At 51.1% G+C, this 22,499-nt stretch overlaps 2 long non-coding RNA genes across 2 annotated transcripts; both read right to left on the reverse strand.

Annotated features, from left to right (window-relative positions):
- Nucleotides 1-1,098: 1,098 nt before the first annotated feature.
- On the reverse strand, nt 1,099-8,593 carry LOC125620397. Its single transcript, XR_007352030.1, has 3 exons — nt 4,204-8,593; nt 3,784-3,880; nt 1,099-2,597 (listed from the first exon to the last, which is right to left on the reverse strand). It is a non-coding gene; the product is annotated as an uncharacterized LOC125620397 (long non-coding RNA).
- A 1,669-nt stretch (nt 8,594-10,262) lies between these two features.
- On the reverse strand, nt 10,263-21,838 carry LOC125620396. The gene is made up of 3 exons (XR_007352029.1): nt 21,702-21,838; nt 18,001-18,080; nt 10,263-10,409 (listed from the first exon to the last, which is right to left on the reverse strand). It is a non-coding gene; the product is annotated as an uncharacterized LOC125620396 (long non-coding RNA).
- Nucleotides 21,839-22,499: the final 661 nt, after the last annotated feature.

Here is a 22,499-nt window from a genome sequence, read left to right on the forward strand (position 1 = left end):
CAGGGCTGGGCTCCGCAGTTCCTGTGGTCCGGACCACAGACCAGGTGGGCTCATCTCCAGGTGCCGCACTGATTTATCTCTTTAGCCTCGGGCCATTTTCACTGCTCAGTTCCTTCCTCCTGCAGCCTGGGCTCCTAAGGTTTCCAGTTGACGGATCCAAGACCTCACCCAGGCAGGTAAGGGGTGCCTGGCTGGGGGATCTGAAGAGCACCCTCCTCAGCAGAGTGCCCTCAGTGCCTTCAGGAGCTCATCCTCTGCATTAAGTCGGGGGTGTGCTACTAGAAACACCCAACAGTTAGAGAGTAAGAATCATCCTGGCTACCAGAGTCTGGGAAGGGGTGCGGGGTGGGGCATGGAGGCAGGATGGTTAGTGGGTGCTGGGGTACATGGATAATGTTCTACAGCTTGGCAGGATAATTGTGGTGGACCACCGTCAATTGAATATTTCAAAACAGCTAGTAGAGAGGAAGTTGAATGTTCCTAACACAAAGAAATATCTGAGGTATTAGATATGCAAATGACCCTGACCTGATCATTGCATATTACAGACATATTGAAATGCCATGCTGTACCCCATAAATATGTACAGCTATGTGTCCACTAAAATATACATATTAATAAAAGTTGTCCTGCTGTGAATAGTGGTAGTGAAATACATAGTACCACTTTCTGTAGTATCTTTGAACTGGTTACTTGTTATTATTTAATTATGATAGCAAACAAATAAAATACCATGTAAGTCCTTACTGTGGTCAGGCACCCAATGTGTGCTACAGTTAATCTTCTAAGCAAATGGAACAGGAAACTTATTATCTTTATATTTTACTGATGAAAAAAAAAAAAAGCTCTGCTTAGAAAGATTATTTAACTTGACTGAAGTCACCTGGATAGTAGGTGACTGAGCCAGGATAGAACCCAGGTGTATCTGCCCAATACTGACCTTGCCCCATTCTATAATAATTAATCCTTCAGGTTGATTGGGGGGAAATTGAGTTAATTCTGAGAGAGTGGACACAGATGAGGCATTTTTGTTTTATTGCTACTTAACAAATCACCATGAAGTCAGCAGTTTATAGAAACATTCATTTATTATCTCACAGTTCTGTAGCCCAGAAATCCAGATGGGCTATCCGAGTCCTCTGCTCAGGGTCTTACAGACCCAGTCAAGGTGCTGGCTGGAGTCTTCTGGGGCGGTGCTGGGAAGAAGGCACTTCCAATCTCGTAGAGAGGGTGGGCAAAATCCAGCTCCTTGCAGCTGTAGATCTGCATTCCCTGATTCTTGCTGACTGACGGTTTCTCGGGGCCACACACATGCCTTCTCACATGTTGCCTCCATTTTCAAAGCCAGCAACCGTGTGGCAAGTCATTGTCACATTTCAAGTACCTCTAAGTTTCCCTCTGTGTGTCTCTGACTTTCTGCTCTGCTGGCAGCTGGAGAAAGCTTGCTGCATTTTAAGGGCTGGTGTGATTACTCTGGGACCACCCAGATAATCCCGGATAATATCCCTGACTTACAGTGAAGTGTACCATATAACACAATCACAGGAGCCATGTCTCAGTATCTTCAGGAGTTCCAGAGGTCAGGGCAGAACATCTTTAGATTCTGATTAGAGAAATCCCACCTGCTAATGAATAGGCTGTGTAGAGCAGAGGTCCGGGGGTAGTCTCTAGGCAGGCAGAGCTGGGACAGTGTGGAGCATGTCCCTGGGTGTCTTGAAATCAGAAATCATTGTAGGGACACTGGGTAGCCAAAAGGAAAGTTCATAAGCAAGGAGGCAGGGTCTATGGTGTGGAAAGAAATGGGAAAAAGGAAACAGAAAGGAAAGGAAGAGACGCTAAGCAGAGATTGCAGCCTTACCTCTGTAGAGAAGTTCAAGTTCTCATTGCTCTGTGCAGTGGCTTCCAAAAGAGATCTGGTATCTATGAAGTTGCTTGGGCTGTGCTACATGGAATGAGTTGGGTTGAGATTCATTGGGTAGGTTGAGTTGGAGGGGATCATATAGATGGGGTTGGAAATAAAATGTGTTTGTTTTTTTTTTTTAGGTTAAGAGTTGGTATGGGCTGGTTTGGGATGAGTTGATTGAGTTCAGATGGGCTGGCTGGAAGGGGGTGAGTCAGGGCTGGGTTGGTTGGGGCTGGTTTGTTGAGCTAGACTTGAACCTTGACTTGGATTCCACAGGCCTGGAGGTTGGAATGAAGGGTTGAAGTTGGACCAGTTTGAAGCAGGGTTAAACCGAGTGAAGGACAGCGTAGGTTGGGGCTTCCTTAGCTTCTAACTGCAGAGACAGAATTTTTTCTGGATAATTTAAACACAAATGGTATTGAATGACTTACAGAAATATTTGGAAAGCTGAAGAAACAGATTCTAGGCTGCATCTTCAGGACCAGCTCCCAAAGCTGACTGCAGAACTGGACCACCAAGGCGGCCTCTTCTTTTGCAAACCATCAGGAAGCCATCTGCCAAATCAGGAAGCCGCCGCTCCAGCTTCTGGCTCCAGAGCCAGGCTCATCGCATGTCCACACCAGCTGAACGCACACCTCGGTGTGGAGGCACTGACAGGTTTCGTCTCCAGCCAAAAACATGTGGTGAGGAAATTCTTTGGATAGATCGTACAAAATTGGGGAAATGGTCATAACTGGGAAGCAGGGTTGGGGGGACATAGAGGTATATTTGTTTCTATAAATACTGTTTTAAATGGATACCTCCTTCCCCCCCTCTCTGCACACCCTGCCCCCCCCCCACACACACACACACACACTTGGTTTACTTCTGCATGAATAGACAGCACTTGGCGGAATCCACATCAGATCCCTAGCTCTCTTGATAGGCCAGTCTGGCTTTTTAGTGAGACACAAAGACACTCTAGAAAGAGGGAAGAGAAGAGGCCCAAATCTACAACATCTGTCCCCACAAGCCAAGCAGAAAGGGAGGGATGGGTCGGGAGGGTGAGGCTGGCCTGGGTGGGACTGGCTGTGCTCAGGGGTGCTGAGATTGGTTGCACCAGGTGACATTGGAGAGTCTGAGACCCGGGTGGTTGAGCTGACTGGTGGAGTGGGGCTGGGCAGCATTGGCAGGGGTTGGATTTGGAGGGTGCTTTGCACTGGGGGCCACTGTGAGGCCAGTGCTTGAACTCCATCACTTTGAGTCCAGGGGGGTGTTTCCCTGGGTGGCACTAGGAGGGCAGGCCTAGGAGGATGACATCACTGATGACAGCAGTGGCCTGTCAGTCCTCCATCATCGGGCTCTCTCTCCCCGATGTGGGCCAGGCCCAGGTGCTCTTCACTCAAGCCAGACCTGTGCCCAGGCTGAAGACATTCCCAGCCTCCTCTGCCCTCCTTGAGATGAAATCTGTTCCAGCCTGAGGCTTGGAAAATAAGTTCCAAGCAGAGAAACTTGCAGGATGTATTGTCTCGGGGCAAAACCAAACCCAGTCAGGATATAAGAGCCATATGGTTTCCTCCCCACATTTCTGGTGGGAGGAGTTGTGGATTTGATGGAATTTGGGACCAGTTCCGGAGTCCCACAGGTGCTGGGCTCCTAGAGCCAAGGAAAACGGGTGCTGGCAAGCACACGTGTTTATACACTCCCAAAGGAAAGTGCACGAGCACAGGGCCTTCCAGTTGGCAAGACATCTTCAGTTCACCTCCATTCTCTCAGAAGAGCACCATAGGCAGGAGCCATTCTATAACATCCCAAAGAGCCATTCATGGTCAGAGAGGCCAAGTGGCTTGCCTGAAGACACACAGCAGAGCTACAAACCATTTGTTGCTGTTGTTACTTACACAAATAGTCTTGTCTCCTTGACTAAAATCCAGTCTCCATGAGGTAATCAGTTTTGCTCACTTGTTCATGGTGTTAGCTCAAGCATCTAGAACAGTCCTGGCACACAGTAAGCGCTTAAATAAATATATTGACTCAATATACATTTACTAAATAAATAAGAAAATAAATCCAGGCTCAGAAATCCATGTTCATTCTCTCTCTCTCTCTCTCTCACACACACACACACACACACGCACACACACCAGCCATTCTCCCTCTGGGGTTGCCTGAACCAGGTCACCCAGGTTCTTCCCGCCCACCAGCTCACAGTCAAGGGAAGAGACCTCTGGATCCAGACCTCTGAGCATGGCTGGACAGTCCTGGTGCGGTAGGTGCACAATGAATTGCCCACCCCCCTTCACCATCACCCCCATGGAGACCTTCTTTGGGGGCGTGGAGCAGAGGACATTCTAGGCCATTCCATTTGGAAATCGAGGCTGCCCTTCCAAGAGAGGAGGAAGCCACTGCAGGCTGGGGTCAAGTGGTGTGCCTGTGCCCAGGTCCTCCGCGCTGCAAGCCCCCAGTTCTCAGAATGTGATCTCGGTAAGTCTTCACAGACAACCTGGAAGAGAAAGGTCATGTACCCCTTTTGCACATAAAGAAACTGAGATTCCCAAAGAGCTGAGCTGCCCTTAGTTACGTACTCAGAAAGTACAAAGCCCAGATCAGAATCCTCGACTGTGGAACTCTGAGATCCGAGGGCGTCATGGCCGACAGCCCCCAGGGCCCCCGAGGGAGCACATCTCCCTTTCGCCCTTGGGCTGTGAGGGGTGGACCCTGTCCTCTCTTCCTTCCATCCAGCCTCTCTCTCAGCCGCAGTCGGTCGGCACAGGTGGGGTGAGGGGGACATTTCTCGCTGCCTCCGACTGATATTGACGGATGGAGTGACTATTGTAAATGCTATCGTGTTGTGTAATCAGTAGGAAAATGTGACTCTGTCCCCAGAGATGCCAATGGCATTTTGGAGAAAATCCTATCCTTGATTCTAGGCCTGTTCAGTTGAAATGTCTAGGTGACAGGGACAGGCTGGGGCCCTAGATACACAGCCTGGGCAGGCCACTTGCTGCTCCAACCCCTGCCTAGGAAAGGAGGGATTGGAAAAGCAGAGGGGTATTGGGGCAGGGGCATTTCTGGGTGTGGGCACACCCGGGAACAGGTGACCATTGTAGGGGGCTCTGGACTCCCACTATGGGCTCCATCTCATCTCTCTCCCTCCCCTCCCACATACCTCTCTCTCTCTCCCTCTCCCTCCCTCCCTCTCTCTGTCTCTCTCTGTCTCTCTCTCTCTGGAATTTCTTTTTCTATAAAGTGTGGGTGGGGGGAGCAGGGAGAAAGCACCCAGCTCATGATGAGGGTGGGTACAAGGTTTCAGTCAGGCAGCTGGCACTTGGCACAAGGTCTGGCCTTCACCGCGGCATAGGAAATATTTGTTAAGTGAAGGGACGAATGAGCAGATGATCCAAGTAGCATGTTCCAGAAGCAAAAGGGATATAGCCTTTGAGTCAAGAGACCCAAATTGGAGCTATTTCTGTCACCTACTAGCTGAGTGACCTTAGGCAAGTCACTTAACCTTGCTGAGCCTCAGTTAATAATAGCAATAATCCCTGCCTCTCGGGTCATTGTGAGGATTAAGCGAAAAGTGCCGGGTGGAAGCCCACAGTTAGCGGCAGGGCACTGTGCAAATATTAGTTCTAATTATTCCCTGCAATTATGAGTGCTCGGCGGGAGGCATGTGGGAGGGAGGGTCCGGAGGCTGTGCGTGAGGGTGGGTCTGTGACCAGGCTGTGTGTGTGCGTGTGTATTGTGTGTGGGTGTGTTTGGAGAACCAGGGGCCATTAGAAAAACCATCATCCCTCTAAGTTGTTCTTTCTTTTGCTAAACTCAACCTGCCAGGCTGACATCGGAAACAGGAATTAGTGGCAAGTCTGGGGGGACGGGATTAGTGGCTGAACTTTCTATTCCTGGAGACCCTCTTTTCTCAGGAGGTCAAAGCAATTTCCATATATTATCCTGCTGGCAGCCTGGGAAGGTCAGGGGAACTGCCAGACACACTCAGCAAGTTCCTTGGATGGAGAAGTCAAGGTGGGAAGGACCGCTGCTGAGGCCAGTCCACCCTGCTCTAGTGTGAGCCACTCTCTGATGGGGCAGCCACGGGGCCTGTCCTGCTCACACCAGGCCCTCTCCTGACTGGCACCAGTTCATTCCTTTGAGTGAGTATTGCAGTCTCCCTTCCCACTGTCCTCCGCCCTGGGCTATGTGTGTCTCGGGAGGGGTTGAGCAGGACCCACAGTCGTTGAAGTGCACACACGCAGCTCTTAGAGGATCTTACAGTGGCTCTGTCTGCACCGTTCAGCCTCTAGCAGGGCTGTCCCCAACTCCCTCCTGCCCCTCTGCTCTAGTGGCTGCAAAATCAGTCTTCTCTGAGCCTTTGGAGGGAGGGGGACAGGAGGGAGGGACTTGGAGGTCCATTCACACTGCACCTGCCCATGCAGTGGGCAAGGCTAGGAATTGCTCTTTGCAACTGGTCAGAACGAGAGCCACCCTGAAAGATGGACGGTGAATGTGCAGCTGGTAATCTGAGGAGCCTTGGGGGAAGTTCTCTGAAGGGTTAGAGCAGTGATTCTCCAAGTGGGATCCCCAGACCCAGAGCATCATCATCACCTGGGAACTTGTAAGAAATGCCAGCTCTGCCCACCCACCCAGACCTACTCATCGGATCAGGGCAAGGGCTTCAGCAAGTGCTAAGCAAGCCAACAGGTGACTCAGAAGTTTGAGAGCCACTGGGCTCAAATTGCACCCCCTCCCTGCACCTGCAGTTGGGCACCTGTCTTCCCCAAAGCCTCTCCTTCCCCACACTGGTGGCTCATCTAAGAAGAATCTCTGTCCCAGACTCCCAGGCTGGCAGAGGGACAGGGGTTATAATTCCAAACTTCTCTCAGTTCTTCTCACTGGGCCCCCAAATGTGTCTCCTAGCCCCTCCATTGTATCACCTCAAGGTGCCCTGGAGACCCTTCGCATTACAATCCTCTTGGATCAGTTCTCCAAAGAACAGAACCCTACCTGCCACCACCTCTTTTGCTGGCCCTCATTCCCGGTGCCCTCCAAGTTCCCTTGTGTGGCTTTAGGAAAGTGGCCGCTGTCTCAGGGCCTGTGCATCCCCACTAGTAAAGAGTGGGAGGCCTCCCAGAACTTGCCCAAGACCCTCCAGAAGGTGGCTGGATTGAGAGGCCAGCAACCAGCACTGCTACTCAAGGTTCAGGGTCTAGGGTGGCCCCCGGCAGGGATGTGAGCCTCCATCCCACCCCCTCCAGCCTGGGTAGTCACAGCAACTGCCATCCTTCCTGATAAAGCATCCACAGTGCAGGTGCCCTCTGACTGGGACAGACCCACCCACAGCAATCCCGAGGAGCACCACCATCCCAGTTTTGAAGATTCAGAACTGAAGCCCAGAAAGATCTCCCCACGGTTCACCTGAGATCTCACCGTCAGTTTGTCAGGCCCCTTAGCCCCTCCCCCACTCCAAGTCAGTCTGACGCCAGAGCCCTTTTCCTTAACCTGGGCAGCAGCCAGAACCCAGCACCTGGCCAGGTACAACATGGAGAGGGACAGCAGACCCCGTCTGAGCGCTGGCTCCACTACTCGCAGTGAGCGGCCTTGAGCTGCCTCGCTTGCCCCAAGCGTACGGTGGGAATCCTAGCTCCCCCTCTGCCGGCCTCACTGAACTCCAGGAAAATCAAGGACGGAGGAGGAAGCTTGGGGGAAACTGCGGTGGTGTCCAAACGCTGTGACCGAGTGCGCACCGGGCTTTCTAGTACACAAAACCCATCTTCCTGTCACCCTCTGCGCAGCTACCAAGCTCCCCTGCACAACAGCAAACTGAGGCTGAGGTGTTAGATGCCTGGTCCCAAGTCTAGCAGACCCGCGGAGGCCCAGCCAACCCCAGAGCCGGCGCGCCTCCGGTCGCGAGCGCAAGAGGGCGCCATGGGCCCGCAGCGAGCCCTGGCGGCCCCTTTCCCCCGACCGAGACCGCTCTCCGAGCTCTGCTCCCGCCGGCAGTTTCCAGGCTTCGCGGAGCGCCAAGATGTGCCCGGGGTCCAGGGCCGTTCGGGAGGGGTGGAGAAGGTGTCCAGGGTCTGGATTAAAATTTTAAAATCCGAAAAACCACTTGCCTCTCCTTGCTGTGTGACCTCTAGGGAGACGTTTGACCTCTCTGAGCTTTATCTGTGATTATGGAACTATAATTCCCTCCCCTGCCGCCACTGCTAAACCCACAGAATGAGATTTTTTGATTCAGGCTCGAAGGGCAAACTGGAAAGCCTTGTTCATACTTGAATTAGACTAAAGCCCTTTTTCTTTGCCCCTGGGCTCCATCTGAGGCCCCTCAGACGAGGCATGCTTGGCCTCGCATACTTCCAATTAGAGGGTTCGCAGAAGTTGCTTTTTCGGTGGTCGAATGGGCCTGTCCAAGCATAGCCGGGCTGCTCCAGGTCCGTCCCTTCCTGGTTCCGCGGCCTCCGCCACAGCCTGCAGCGCGGGGTGCTGGACAGTCCACCTCGGATCTTCTGCAGAGTCCGGGATGCTCAGGAAGCCAAAGCAATCGGAAGAGCCGCAGGGCCCGAATGCCCGGGCCGACCCGTCCTGACCCGCTCGGTGCGAAGGCCAGCGGTGTCGGTCCCGGGTTCCGACCCCAGCCTCGGGCCCCACAGCGGACTGCGGTCCCGGGACACCTGGGAAGCAGCAGAGCGTGCGCCCCGGCCGCACTGGGGGGGCTGCGGCGCCCGGCTCGGGGTCTCCGGGCTCCCCGCGCGCCGCTGCCGAGCCGCGCCGCGCNAGCCCCGGGCTCAGAGAGGTTGGGGAACTCTTCCCAGGCGGCGCAGCAGGCCCAGGGCTCCACTCCTGGCGGCCACAGTCAGCTCGGAAACAGAGGGTCCGCCGGGGAGGAAGCGGGCGCCTCCGCCTCCAGGGCCTCTCTCCCCGCGCTCAGGTTCGATCCCTAGGCCTCGCCGACCCTGGTCCTGCGTACTGAGTCCGTTCCCACCGCATCCCTCCAGCCCTCTCCCTGGGACAGAGCTGCGTCGTCTACACGGCCTGCCGACAGGAACCAGGGAGCCGGAGGAAAGCAAGCTCAATCCCAGGGACCTTAGTCGAGGTGGGGGCGTCGGCCGCGGTTCCCCAGCACTTCGCTGTCCCCAGCCTCGTCCGACCCTGCCCCCGGGACCTTCGCCGGCCGGGCTTCTCGGGCTCTCTCTCGCGGCCGCGGCACCTCCCTCTCCCAGTCTGTTCCTTTCTTCCTCTCTGACCCTGATTGCGCGTTTCCCACTGTCTCCCCCTGTCTCGCTGCGCCTTTGTCTCTGTCTCTGCCATTCCTTGGTCTCTCCTCCGATCTCTGCCGGCGAAGCTACCTCCGCCCCCGCCCCTGCAAAGGAACACACACCAGCAGAATCCGCCTTTTCAATAAAAAACGACAACTTGGAAACTGAGTGAATTAAAAAGCATTAACTTAAAAACAATCCATGTGTCTGCAAATGCGTTCCAAATGGCAACCTTGGAGGCGGGGGTGTCGGCCACATGTTCTGGAGCCCCAGACACAAAGTGTAGGGGAATCGGGGCGGGCGGTGGACCCCACCCGCTAACCACCTGGGACCACGGGGTTTCGGAAAAGGGAGTTCCATGTCTACCACACTATTGGGGACCCCCACCAGGTTCCCGGATTCCTCCTGGAATTCTGACATCAGCTAGTCTTTCCCAGTCTTCCAAAGTCCCCAAACACTGACACCATGCGCCAGCCCTCCCCACCCTCACCCACACAGCCCCACTCCCTCTCTCAATCCTTCCTCCACCCGAGGCCTGCCCTGCCCCGCCCCCATTCTGTCCTTCTGCCCCTAGACCACCCAGCAGCCCTGGCTTAGGGAGAAGTGGTTAGAATCAGAGTTTGCTTGGCCTGAAGAGATTCCGGGGAGCAGTCAGCAGAAAGAGCTCAGCAGCCCCACTACCCCACTACCTGCAGCTGTTGTGATCGACCTGACCCTGCAGACGGGAAAGTTGTGTCCATAAGACCAGCAGGAGGTTGCTGTTCTTCGAAGCCTCTGAGCAGAGAGGACTTTCCCATAAAGATCATCATGCTGCCACCCTTACCATTGTCAATAACACTCCTTTGACTTTTTCCTGAAAGTGGGAAGATTGGCATTCTTCAGTTAGATCTTAGGAGAAGACAGGAGGACTGGGTGCCGGACCCAGACATTTACTAACCCCTGAGTGTTTTCTCAACTGAGAGGGAAAGCCCAAGTTCCCACATCAGGTGAGGAGGAAGGATTTCTGCATTCTTAGCCTTGCCTGACTAATGATAATGACTTTCGATTGTAATGACCATGGAAATTATATAGCTGCTAACACTTATTGAGCACTTACTGTGTGCTCTACATACATTAACTCACAGAAGTGGTAAATAGTTATATGACTTCAATCGGGAGCTTACCCAACTTGGACCTTGGTTTCCAGGTCTATAGCAAGAAGATAAGGGACTAGAAACATATGTAGTTGCATCAAAATCTCCTGGGCAAGTTGTATCCATTGTCACCATTCCAATCTGTTTAAAAAAAAAAAAATCAATCAGGAAAATTTTGGTTCCAAGTTATTCTGTTCCTGAAACAATAAAATATCATTTTTAAACATCTCTTAAGTTAAAATTCCTGACAGTACTTACCAACTCAAATGTTCTTCCTCTTAATCAGAGATGGTTATTTAATTTTATTTCTAATGATAAAAATGTTCTGTGTTCATTATATGGGGGAGCCTTTCAAAATTCTCTATATCTTACTCAATGACTTGTCAGATTCTGGAGGGTCACAGGATTTTATACAAAACTCCCCACTAATTCTGCTACAAGAATTCTAATTCTCATATAATTTCTGAATCTGGCATCAGATATCTGGTAGCTCATCTGATGTGTCATTCTTATATAACCTCATCTCTGATGCTGACATGAGATTTGATTGAGAATCCTAATGCAGGTTTCTGAGAATTTTTGTTTTTATAAATTCATTTAAGAAGCTTCTCTGTCCCCAGTTGTGTGGCATTACATGTGTGTTTCTAGGCACCTGAAAGGGTGCATCTGCCATACACACATAGGAGTATATGTATACATGCATGTGTGTGGGTGTGTTTTTTGTTGTTGTTTTGGTACCAGGGATTGAACCTAGGGGTGCTTAACCACTGGGCCACATTCCCAGCCCTTTTTATTTTCTATTTTGAGATAAGGCCTCACTAAGTTTCTTAGGCCTCCTTAAATTGCTGAGGCTGGCTTTGAGTTTGTGATCTTCCTGTCTCAGCCTCCCAAGTTGCTGGGATTACAGGCATGTGCCACTACACCCAGCAGGGAACCTCAGTGCAGATCTCAGGTATGTCTGAATGTTTGTGTGCAGTCGGTGTGCTCTGTGGGTGGGTGCTAAACTGTGCTAAACCGAGATTTGAACCTAAGCCTGGGTGAATTTGTGTGTCTGTGCCTTTGTCGTGTTTATGGAAGTGAGGTGACATCTGTGCCTGCACTGACCGACTTCCCACTTTCCAAAGCCTCCAACAGGGAAGGGGTTCTGTGCAGAGGAGCTGGTCCAGGCCTGGAAGGGCAATCTAACAGTGTCAGCTTCAGCTCACAGAGCTCCTCTCCTGCTGGAGAAGACTCTGGATTTTGAGCATCAACACAGATCTCTGTGCGGAGCATTCTAATTCTGCAAGTCAAGTAGAGAGCCCAGGCAGCTGCCTGCTAATTAGCTACCCTGGGGGAAAAATTGCCGGTGCTGGAGTGGATAATGTGTTTGCCTGTTTCTGTGGGATCCTTGACCAACCAAATGCCCACCCCCTCCCTCAGACCTTCTCCCATGGGCCTGGCCCCCCCAGCACCCCAGCTCAGAAGGACGGTGAGGCGTTTGCATGTCTGGGCTCTAGCACATCAGCTTTTCAAACAGGCCAATTGCTAAGCAAATGTCACTTGAGCTGGAGCTCTGAAGGCGATCTGTGAGACAAATGATCCATCTGGATAGATGAAAATGGGTCCCACGCTGGATGGAGATGAGCTAATAAAGTCCCCACAACATCAAGGACAGACTCCATGTCCTTCCTCCAGGAAAACTGTGCTCTCAGGGCCAAGGGTTCTTACACAGCATAAAACAAATCATTGGGCATCTGCAGCCAGATTTCAGACTCAACAGGTCCCCAGTCCCTCTGAGTCCCTCTTCTGGGTCCCCTCAGTAACTGCCCTAGACTGGTGGGAGCAGGAGACTTGCCATATGGGGCTTATAAATACACACAGGTACACAAGTGACACACTGACTCACGCCTGTAGTCTGAGCCTGTGACTTAACCTTTGCTACACTCTCATGGATGCAGCGGCCTGAACATAGGTTACACACATGGCTATAAGCCCCAGGCCCTCATTGTTCTTTATTTTTTAACTTGTAATATGTAACTAGACATAAATGCCTACTCAGCACACAGATTCAAAAGCAGTTGCAGGTATGAACGATACAGATCTCACACCCATATGTTGTCAGGGACCAAATGTGTTCCCCTAAAATTTATGTCGAAGTCCCATGCCCAAGGTGATGCTATTTGTAGGGAAGGCCTTTGGAAAGTGATTAGGTTTAGACAGATTCTTGAAGGTGGGTCCCTGATGATGGGATTAGTGTTCATATAAGAAGAGGAGTTTATATAAGAGACCAGAGTTCAGGCCCTCCGCCATGTGCAGAGAGAGCCAGAAAGCCAGGAGGAGGGCCCTCACCAGGCACCCAACCTTGGACATCCCAGTCTCCAGAGCAGCAAGAAATAAATGGCTATTTATTCAAGCCACCTGTGTCCTTAGTATTTTTGTTATAGCAGCCTGGGTCCACTATCAGATATGAACTAGCAATCATACTAACGCGCCTTTGTACCTGTTCATTTACATATAAATAAAAAGGACCAAGGCGCTCCTAGAGAGAGGCTGCAACCCCAGGCCTGAGACTCCTCCTTTATTGCCACTTCCCCAGCTCTCACTGAGCTGCAGGTTTGACATACTTACTTCACTTTCCTCCAGGCAGCCCCAAGAGGGAGACATTTAGCAGCTCCGTCTCAAGGTAGGAGAGACTAAAACTTGACTAGGTCCCACCACTGCTAAGCAACTGTGCTAAATCGAGATTTGAACCCAGGCCTTCTGACTCGGATGTGCACCACCACTGGATGACAGGCAATCTTCATTTGGAGTTGGGGGTGGAAATCTTACTGGGGTCCAAGGAGAACAATCCTGCCCCTCTGAGGACAAACCCTCCCTTCCCTGGGCTCACTTGGCTTGTTCAGCCTCACACCTTATAACTCAGTGTCATTGGATACAGCTGTCTCTCAAGGTGCAGATTCACAGGCACCCCTGAAACTGCTAAAGAATTGACTTTCGAGTTTTGATCAAAATAATAACCACCCTAAAAGTAATGATATAAACTGTTTTTAATATATGCCTAGTTAAGATGACAGACTCAGCTCCAATGTTGACATTTCTGACAGTGCAAAGTTATTTTCTTCTAACTCAGCACAAAGTTGCTTCTCTAACTAACCCACGCTTTCTGTCCACCTGACTCTGAGGGCAGCCCCACTCCTACATGTAGATCCGTCATTTACTGTCTAATAGGTGCCAGGGCATGTTCTGGTTTCTGGTATCCTGACTCCCCTGCACTCCCCATGCACAGCTCTCCTGAAGCCACCACCCCTGTTCCCATCCAGAGTTGCCCTGAGGACATTCAAGGGGCATCAACCCTGGGGCTGCTGCAAGGCCTGGAGTGGCCCCACAGACTTGCCACACTCCCTGAGCCCTGGACTTGCACCAAAGCTGGTTCCCTCTGAAGAAAAATGAAGGTCCTCTGACAAGCAAGGATAAATATTTTCTTTCCCAGCCTGATTCAGATGGGGATCTTTGCTGTTAATAAAGTGGCAGCTGGCTATCTGGGAGTGTCTCAAATGTGGCCTTCTCTGGCAGGGAGGGCGTCATCCATCTCCGTCTGCACCCTGGCAGATGACAAGGCCTCGCCTGGCCTGCTCCTTTTGGAATGTGCCTCAGATGGCAGAAAGCAGGCCCAGAGTGTTTGCCAAACACCAGTTTCATCTCTCTCTGGAGGGCAGGGAGGAACCGCCTGAGTTTGCTGCCCTTGACGAGCTGGCCTATCAGGAGTGTGACCATCGGTACCGAAGCAAGGCTGTTTATTTAAGCTCCGAGACTTTATTTACGGGGGCAGGAGGGAGTGTTGAAGCAGCCCAGGTCTTCCCCCTTTGAAAGGTGCTCAGACCAGAAAGGGCAGCACGACGACGTAATGGGAAATGGTGCTTTGCTTTGAGGCATGTGGGCTGGAAATGGAGCCGCAAGGCCCGGAAAGGGTTTGAAATAACATTTCAGGTTTGGAGGCCTCCCTGCCCCCACCTGGAAATAGGTGTCAGGATGGAAAACAGGGCACCTCTCCTCACCACTCGTCACCAGCCAGGGCTGTTTGAAATGAAAACAAAAAATTCTTCCTTAAAAGAACATGTGTTTTCCAAAGTACCATGACTTCTCTTCTTGACTCCCAAGTCCAGAAAAGGCTATGTGAAGGCCCCATTCACTGCCTGGGTCAGGGAGGAGGCTGAGGGCCTGGGAGGAAGCTAGAGGTGAGGGTGAAGGCTGAGGGTCCGGGAGGAAGCTGGAGGTTAAGATAGGAGGCTGAGAATAAGGGAATAAATTAGGGTCTGGGAGGAGGCTGGGTCAGGGTGGAGCTGAGTTTAGGGGAAGACTTTTCCAGCATCCAGGCAAGAATAGATGGTAACGGTAGCTTGTGTGTGGGGAGGAGAGGCTGAGTTGGAGTCTTTGCTTCATTTGCTCACTTAATACATATTTAGTGGCACCTACTGTATGGCAGCTGGAACACAATAGTGAACAAAGCAGCACAAATCCCGGTCCTCCTGGGTGGGCATCCTCATAGGAGAAACAGTAAACCAAATAAGAAAACTGCACAGTACCTTAAATAAGGATAAATGCTCTGTAAACAATTCAAAGCCAAAGAAAGGTTTAAATAAGGAAGGGATATACGACCAAATAAATGTATAGTGGCCCCAGAAGGCCCTGCATTCATAGGGTAACGTTTGGGAAAAAAACCGAAGGAAGTGAGGTAAGCCCCAGGGTCTGGGGAGAGATCCCAGAATGAGAATCAGGGGCACAAAGGCTCTAAGACAGGAGCAGGCCTGGCATGTGCCAGGGGAGGGAGGAAGCTGCAGGGGAGGCGATCAGAAAAGGAGCTCAGAGGCAGAGGGCTGGTCCACAAAGGGCGTGGTTAGTTCCAGCAGAGTCCTCTTAGCGCCCCTTGAGGTCAGGTCACTGGTGGTGGTGCACTTCCCCTTCCCAAGACTACTGGCTTGATATAGAGGGTCCCTTGCTGCTGGATAGGGTGGTGAAACCTTGCAGTTCCTCCCCTGCAAGGAGCAAAATTCAGCCCCCAGAGGCCCAGGAATCTGTGCATTCAATTCTTCATTCCAAATGGGCACTCTTTCTGGCCCAGAGATGCTAAGGCAGTGGCAGAGGTGCCTACCTGAGGATGCAGAGAGCTCCGCATGTGCCCTGGGAGCCTCCCCCTGCCCAGCCTGCCCACCTCTCTCCCAAGAGGGGCTGACTTCGGCCAACGTTGGCCTCTAGTCCTCGTGTCCACAAACACTACATCCCGTGGCATGGATTTTTTCCCTTCATAATGACCCTCATCCATCCCCTCCTTTATCTTCCCCACTATCCACTTATTCACATATGCCTTTTCTCCCTCACTCTGTTTGCTCATTCCCCTTCTTCGCAATTCCTCATTCACTTACTGACTTATTCATATTCCCTCCCCGTGACATTTATCCCAAAAAGTCACCAAATGGGTAATGTGGCTCTCTGTGTAAACCTTACTCAGCTGAACGGTGAGGGCAGCAGGGCAGGAAACAGTGTGATTCTCAGCTGCCACGTCAGCCTCTGCACTGTGCCTGCCCCATAGACCCTGCTGTATAAATGGATTCCTACAGCCATTCTTCAGGCATTCATCAAACTTCTGCATATGCCAAAACCCCACCTGACACATTTTAGGAAAAAAGGGATGTGTAGGGTAACTTGTGCCAACCTATCATCCATCATATTTTACCCATCCTTTTATCTCCCCCCGCCCTACTACTGGGGAATAGAATCCAGGGGTGCTCTACCACTGACCTATATTCCCAGCTCTTTTTATTTTTTATTTTTTTACTTCAAGGCAGTGTCTCACTAAGTTGCCCAGATTGGCCTCGAACTTTCCTGCCTCAGCCTCCTGAGTAGTTGGGATTACAGGTGTGCCCCACTGTGCCCAGCTCCATTCATTCATTCATTCTGTAGTAAACCTTCACTGATGTCACACAGTACTGAATCCTGAGCTGTCAATCACTTCACCTGGAATGATCAGGAGAAGGTTGTGTTGAGTTGCAACTGGGCCTCAAAGAACAAGGAAGATTTCAGGAATGGTGAGGAAGAAATTCAGTCAGGTAGCAGAATGGCATAAACAGAGGTGTCCACAAACATTACTTCATAGCTGGACAGACTAATTCCCTGCCCAGTAGTGGGGTTGGGCAGGGGGATGCTACCGGGAGGGCTTGGGGCAAATCAAAAAGGGAAGCAATGGCCAAGCATTGCTCCAAGGGAGACTGAGGGACTTCTCATTTCCAATTGCCAGGAGGCTGGCGGTGCAGACCTGGCACAGTATGAATTCCTGTTTACCCTGGGAGAAGGAAAAGATCTTCAAAAAGTGATAAAGAGACCCTGTAGGGTTCTACAACACAAATGTCTCTGACAAGGTTTTGTGACAGTTTTCATGCAAATAAAACAAAAGTATATGGACTGAATTTTCCTCCCCAAAATGCAGGAGCTGGTGGAAATTGAAAGGAAGCTAGTTTAGAGGTAGGGGCCTGGGTATGTAGGCACCCACCTGAGCCTCTTTGCTCCTCTCAAGCAGAGTCTGAGAATTTCTGTGGGACCACAATGATCAGAGCCCAAGCCTGGGCACTCAAGTGTCTGCCTGGACTCACCTGTGACACACTGGAGCTGGTTAACTGCCAGCGCCACAGTCTGGCCAATAGACTCAGACCTATATAAGGCTAATGAGGTCTCCGTTATCTAACCCAGCAGCTCCCCAAGTCTTATGGGGTCTGGGGACCCTGGCCAAGCTCTTGGGCCTCCTCTTGTCCATTTTTAACCTATAAAATTTGCTCTAAGGTCCTAAGTTGCCAGAGGACACCAGATCTTTCTGGTTAGCCAGAAGCAAATTTGGTTAGCAAATAACAACATAAACAATAGGTACAACTTCAACACTCATTCATCTATACTAAAGCACATCTAGCTAGCAAAGCATCTTCATAATCTCAATTGGCCCTCAAGAAGCCAAGGGATTAGGCTGGGGGCAGGGTGGATGACAACCCCCACTTTGCAGATAAGAAAACTTGAATCCAGAGAGGTAAAGTGATTTTTCTGACAGTCACATCTTTGCTAAAGTGTTCTGATGGGCCATTATGTCAAACTTCCAAACTGGTAAGGGCACAGCATCCTTTATCAGTAAAAATGGTGTCCTGGATGCCAACAGCAGTGAGTGGTTTTGTAGTAAGATGGGCCATTGGAAGCTGTGATATTATGGCTACCTCGACACTGACCTGGGATTAGAAAGGCTACTGTAATGAAGGCTACAGTCTGAAGCTAGGCTCAGGGCTTTTGTGTATGACCAGGGTCTGGACCCAACCAAGGCTAGAACCAGGGTTGAGGTCTCCTGACTGCAGCCCAGTGTTATTTCCGCTCTCCCCATTTTTGCAGCCTCCCCATCTGTGGTGAAAGTGTGAGAGAGAGGACTTTTAAGGTCCCTTCTGGAGTCCAGTCTGTTGCTGGAATCAGATCTGAGCTCAGGATGTGAAGGTAAAGAGAGAACAGGAAGTCCCAGGGCTCCAGGGGGGTGGGGCAGGCCCTGTCAGGGGAGGCAAAGGGCTCCGAAGCCACCCTTGACCCACTTCCCAGGCCAGGCCCACTCTCACGTCCCCACCTCCTCCCCTTCTGCCTGAGGGTCCCCTCCACTTCCACATCTTGTTGACTTTTGAATTTACAAGGTGTGCAGTTTGCCAAGGCCCTGAAATGATTGCACCCCCGGACCCACCTTGGGAAAGCATCCTCCTCACCCAGGTCATCGCAGCTGGCGGAAGAAGGCAGGGGACACAAGCTGGGGTCTCCCACGTGCTGTGAAGAAACCAAAGAGGAAAATCATTAAAAAGCACACAACAGAGAGAAATCAAAGTAAGTTCCATTCTTTTTTCTGTTCTGGAAAGGAAAGGGGAGGAGCCATATTTAACTTTATGGTCAGGCTCTTATATCCTTGAATCTGGACCCAGCTGACTCTGACCATCAGGAAAGCTCAGACGGGTGAGGAGCTTTATGGTGTTTGCTTGGTTTATTGGCTCTAGGGAAGAGGATATGAGGGCCCAAGCTGTTCTCTGAAGATAGGACCCCTCAAAGAAAAGCCAAGATTTATGGTTTCCGGAAACCCTCAAGGTTACTTGGGCTGGGCAGAGTCAACTTTTCTTGGCTCTGGGGATTTAAGAGAAGGGTCTGGAGGTAAAGAAATCCCAGAGTCCATTCCCCTAAACCTGTATTTCTATCATCTTCATATAATTCTCAGCAACAACTTCTCTAGGGTGTTGGTCCTGAGATTTCCAAACTCAGTTTCACGACATAGGAGGAGGGGGGTTTGGGGACCGAGGCTGGGAGAGCCCAGGTCCTACAGAATCAGTGTCAAATCCAGCTCTCCTGGTTTCCACACTGAGGCCCTCTCTCTCTGGGCTGTTGCCACTAGAGTGACCGTTGAGGCACAATCGGGAAATACCTGAGTCACCTGACTAAAAGAAAAACAATCTTTCCAGGGCTATGGCCTGCAGTTACCCTGAGTAACCCCATGCAGTTCTGGAACAATAGCCACCCGCCACTGCTCGGCAAGGTGGCCCAGGCAGCCCCTTGCACCTGCACGTGACCACACTAAGGGTGCTTGACCTGTTGGGAAATGCCCACCCTGCCACTCCTCTGGACACTGGCCCTGACCAAGTGGCTCTGGAAACAAATGTTTCATTGACAATCTACTTCACAGGCACAAGAGGCTGGTTCCTGACATGGCCTCCCAGTCTTCCGTGGCCCCTGTTAGCAGGATAGATTTCTTTTTTCCCTGGGTTTAATTAGGGGACAGGCCATAAATATTCATGCAGCAAAATGAGCCCTGGCTCACAAGTGCAGCTGCTTCCCGCTTGGGGAAAATTAACATTGTTTTCCAGCCCAGAGTAATGAGGCCGCACTGCTGGAGAGAGGAGCCTTTTCAACAGCCTCTCTAGGACAGAAAGGGACAGCCACACTCAGAAGCCCCCACACCCCGAGGAGCCGCCCTGGCCAAAGCAGGCCTCTCTGCATCTCCAAATGGAAGCTGGGGACAAGGGGAGGCCGATCTGAGCTCCCATGGGGCTCAACCCTGAAGGAGCCCCCACTGAGGTGCTCAGCAGAGTAGAAGATGTCCGAGGAGCCTGGAGAATAGAGCGCAGCATACTACAGCTCAAGGGCCAAATGCACCTGCCACCCACTTTTGTAAATAAAGTTTTATTGGAAGCAGTCATGCTCACTTGTTTAGTTATCAGCCCCAACAATGAAGGGAGACCTGCAGCCCATAAAGCCTGAAATATTTACCACCTGGCTCTTTAGAGAAAAAGTTTGCTGACCCCTGTTCTAGAACAATCTCATCCTGAATGTTTGTTATTAATAAATAAAAGCCCCTCAGTCTCCAACTCTCTGAAATGTTAGGAACACGGAGTGGTTTTGAAATCTGGGGTCTTAGAATCTTATGTGCATAAGACATTGGAACCAGAGTCTAGCCTCAGCTCTACCGTTTCCTTGGCTGTGAGACTATGGGCAAGTTATTTAACTTCCTGCCCCGGTTTGTTCATCTATAAATTGGGGGTAACAGTAGTAAGCTATCTCACAGGGTTGTTGTGAAGATTAAGTGAGTTAACTTTTATCAAGCCCCTAGAAAGTATCCTGTATAGGATAAGTATTAAATTAATGTCTGTCTTCTGTAATTTCAGAATCCTCAAAGTTATGGATCTTAACCCCCTATAAAATGAAACCTGCCAGATCTTAGAACCTCAGCCATGACCGGGGGATCTTCCTTCAACTTTCTAACCCTGAACTAAATGCTTTACAAGCATTCTTTCATTTAATCCCCAAAACAAGTCTTTGAAGTGGAGATTACCAACTATATCCATGAGGAAAGTGGGACTTTACAAAGGTTAGGAGACTAATCCAGGGTCACTCAAGTGTGGATTATAAAGCCAGCACTGGAGCCCCCAGGGTGCCTGACTCCAAAGTCTATCTCTCAGATATTTCCCTTCCCATCCAGTGCCCTGCCTCATCAGTATCTGTCACAGGTCCTCAGCCTCTACTGGATACCTCCTGTCACAGGGACATCATGGCCTCTGGAGACAGCTCAGTTGCCACTGCCACATGTTCAGGAAAGGATCTGCTCTTCCATGCACAGCCCCCATGATCCTAGTTTGGCTTGTCTTTCCCAGCTCTGAAAAGCCCAGGCAGGAGAACATGGACCCTCTGGGGCCATCTCTCCACTGGCTGGGTGTGTTGCATTTGCAGCTTACTAGACCTGGGCGGAAACTGAGCTCCCTGGCTTTGGACAGACAGCTCCTTCCGGAAACCCACAGACAACAGGGACCACTAGTGCCTCTTTCTCCTCAAGGCTCCCAACTTTCCTGCTTGAACTGTCATTCAATGAGACAAGACTTATAATAATCCCAGGACTCTCTAATCCCTGCATTCTTCCCACTTGCTTCCCAAGTACCTGGAGTCTAGCCTCTCCTGTGATTCTGTGGTGTAGCAAGGTCATCGAGTGCTGCTGGCAGGGGTTGGTCCTCACAGCATTCTTAACCCAGTGGGTCAAGAGCCCACCACTGTTTGCATTTGTAAGACCAAGTGCCTGGGCCCCGTGAGGAAGAACCAAGAGGGTGACCAAAGGAAAAAATTTCTGCAGGAGAACCTTTTGAGCACCAGACCCCAGGCCAGGCCCTTTGTCTCCCTTCATCCTCACACATGTGGGCGCTCACCCCTCTTGACAGAGAGCACCATGGCTCCTGAAGGCACTCAACTTGTTCTAGGTGACAGAAAAGGAGGAGGACAGTGACCGTCCCTCCCACACACTGCCTTCTACAGGCACACGGCTCATTCCACGTCAGACACACAACTTGCCCCCCACGCAGGTCCTTTTCTTCCTGTCACCAGATGTGTAAACCAGGGCTCAGAGCTGGTGGCTGTCCCCGGGAGCAGGCGGGACCCCAGCCCTCTTGTCCAATCCTGGCAGTCCTTCGAGGCTCCTTTCAGGGAGTGGAAAAGGAAACACTGGGTCCTTTTACAGGGTTTCATGGCATGACGAGTAGCCCCTGAGGATGGTCCATTCGCTGTGGTTGGAAGGACCGTTTATTTTCCTGCGGGCCACTCCAGAGCCTTTCAAAGGTGTGAAGTCCCATGCTGCAAATGCTGATGTGACTGGACATCCAGATTGCGCCCTGCCTGGCTGGGCCTCAGCCCCTGAGGCTCCGGCCTCTTCTCATGCACAGCCAGTGGGAACTCCCTCCGGCCTACCTGGTCTCTCCTGCCATGAAAGGCTGGAGAGTGACAGGCCAGAAACTTGACTCTTGTGTTTATTCACCAAACACAGAGAGGGCCCTCCAGGTTCTCCTTTGCCATCCGGACCCTCTGAACGTCAGGGGAGGAGGGGTCACTGGCCTACTCCCAGGCTCCACATACCTGGACACTCACCTCTGGAGATTGGCCACTAGGAGGAGCATCTGGGCTGGTCCGGCAGCAAGAGAGAGTCTGGTAAGACACAAGGAAGAACTCTCTGACACTGAGGGATGTTCAACACACAGAGAGAAGAAAAACTGCTGGAAATCCTGTGGCATCTTGGTGAGGACCCTGGGCTCCTCCATCTGAACTTCCTTCCACACCCCTGCAATGAGGAAGGGTGAAGCTTGGGTGTGTGATTCCCAAGCCCTGCTTTCCACCAGTTCTAACAGGATTGGAATTCCACACCATTCCACAGCAGGAGACAGAGAGTCAGGCTGGACCAAAAGGACGGTTTCTAAATGCTTTCACCCCCGAGTCTGTCATGTGGTTGATTACTGGGTAATTGTGTCCTTGAACTGATTGGTTGTTTCCTTATATAATAATCCAGGAAGTTGCATGGTTATTTTTTAAAAATTGAACTGATGTTATTGCTGTTTTTCTGTTGTCCTTCCCACCCACCACCCACCCCCGTCATTTTTATAACTGAACAGACTGTTGTGGTTGGACAGATGTGCTGTGTGTCTAAACTGACCCCTTGTTGGGCTGACCCGGTGGGTTGTTTGTCTGCAGTGATCAGCTGTGGGACCCGGGAGGTTGTCCTGCAGGGGTCCTGACAGGATGTTTTGTCTGAATGGACTGGTCTGTCGTCACACCAGCTCCATGCCCCAGCTCCCATTCAACCCTGATGTTTCCAGAAAGATCCAGTCCCCAGTGGTTTGGGGTATAAATTCCATCCTGATCCATCATGAAACAATCTACACTATTGTCATC

The sequence above is a fragment of the Marmota marmota genome, unplaced genomic scaffold, assembly GCF_001458135.2.
Source record: "Marmota marmota marmota unplaced genomic scaffold, marMar, whole genome shotgun sequence".
Lineage (NCBI taxonomy): Eukaryota > Metazoa > Chordata > Mammalia > Rodentia > Sciuridae > Marmota > Marmota marmota.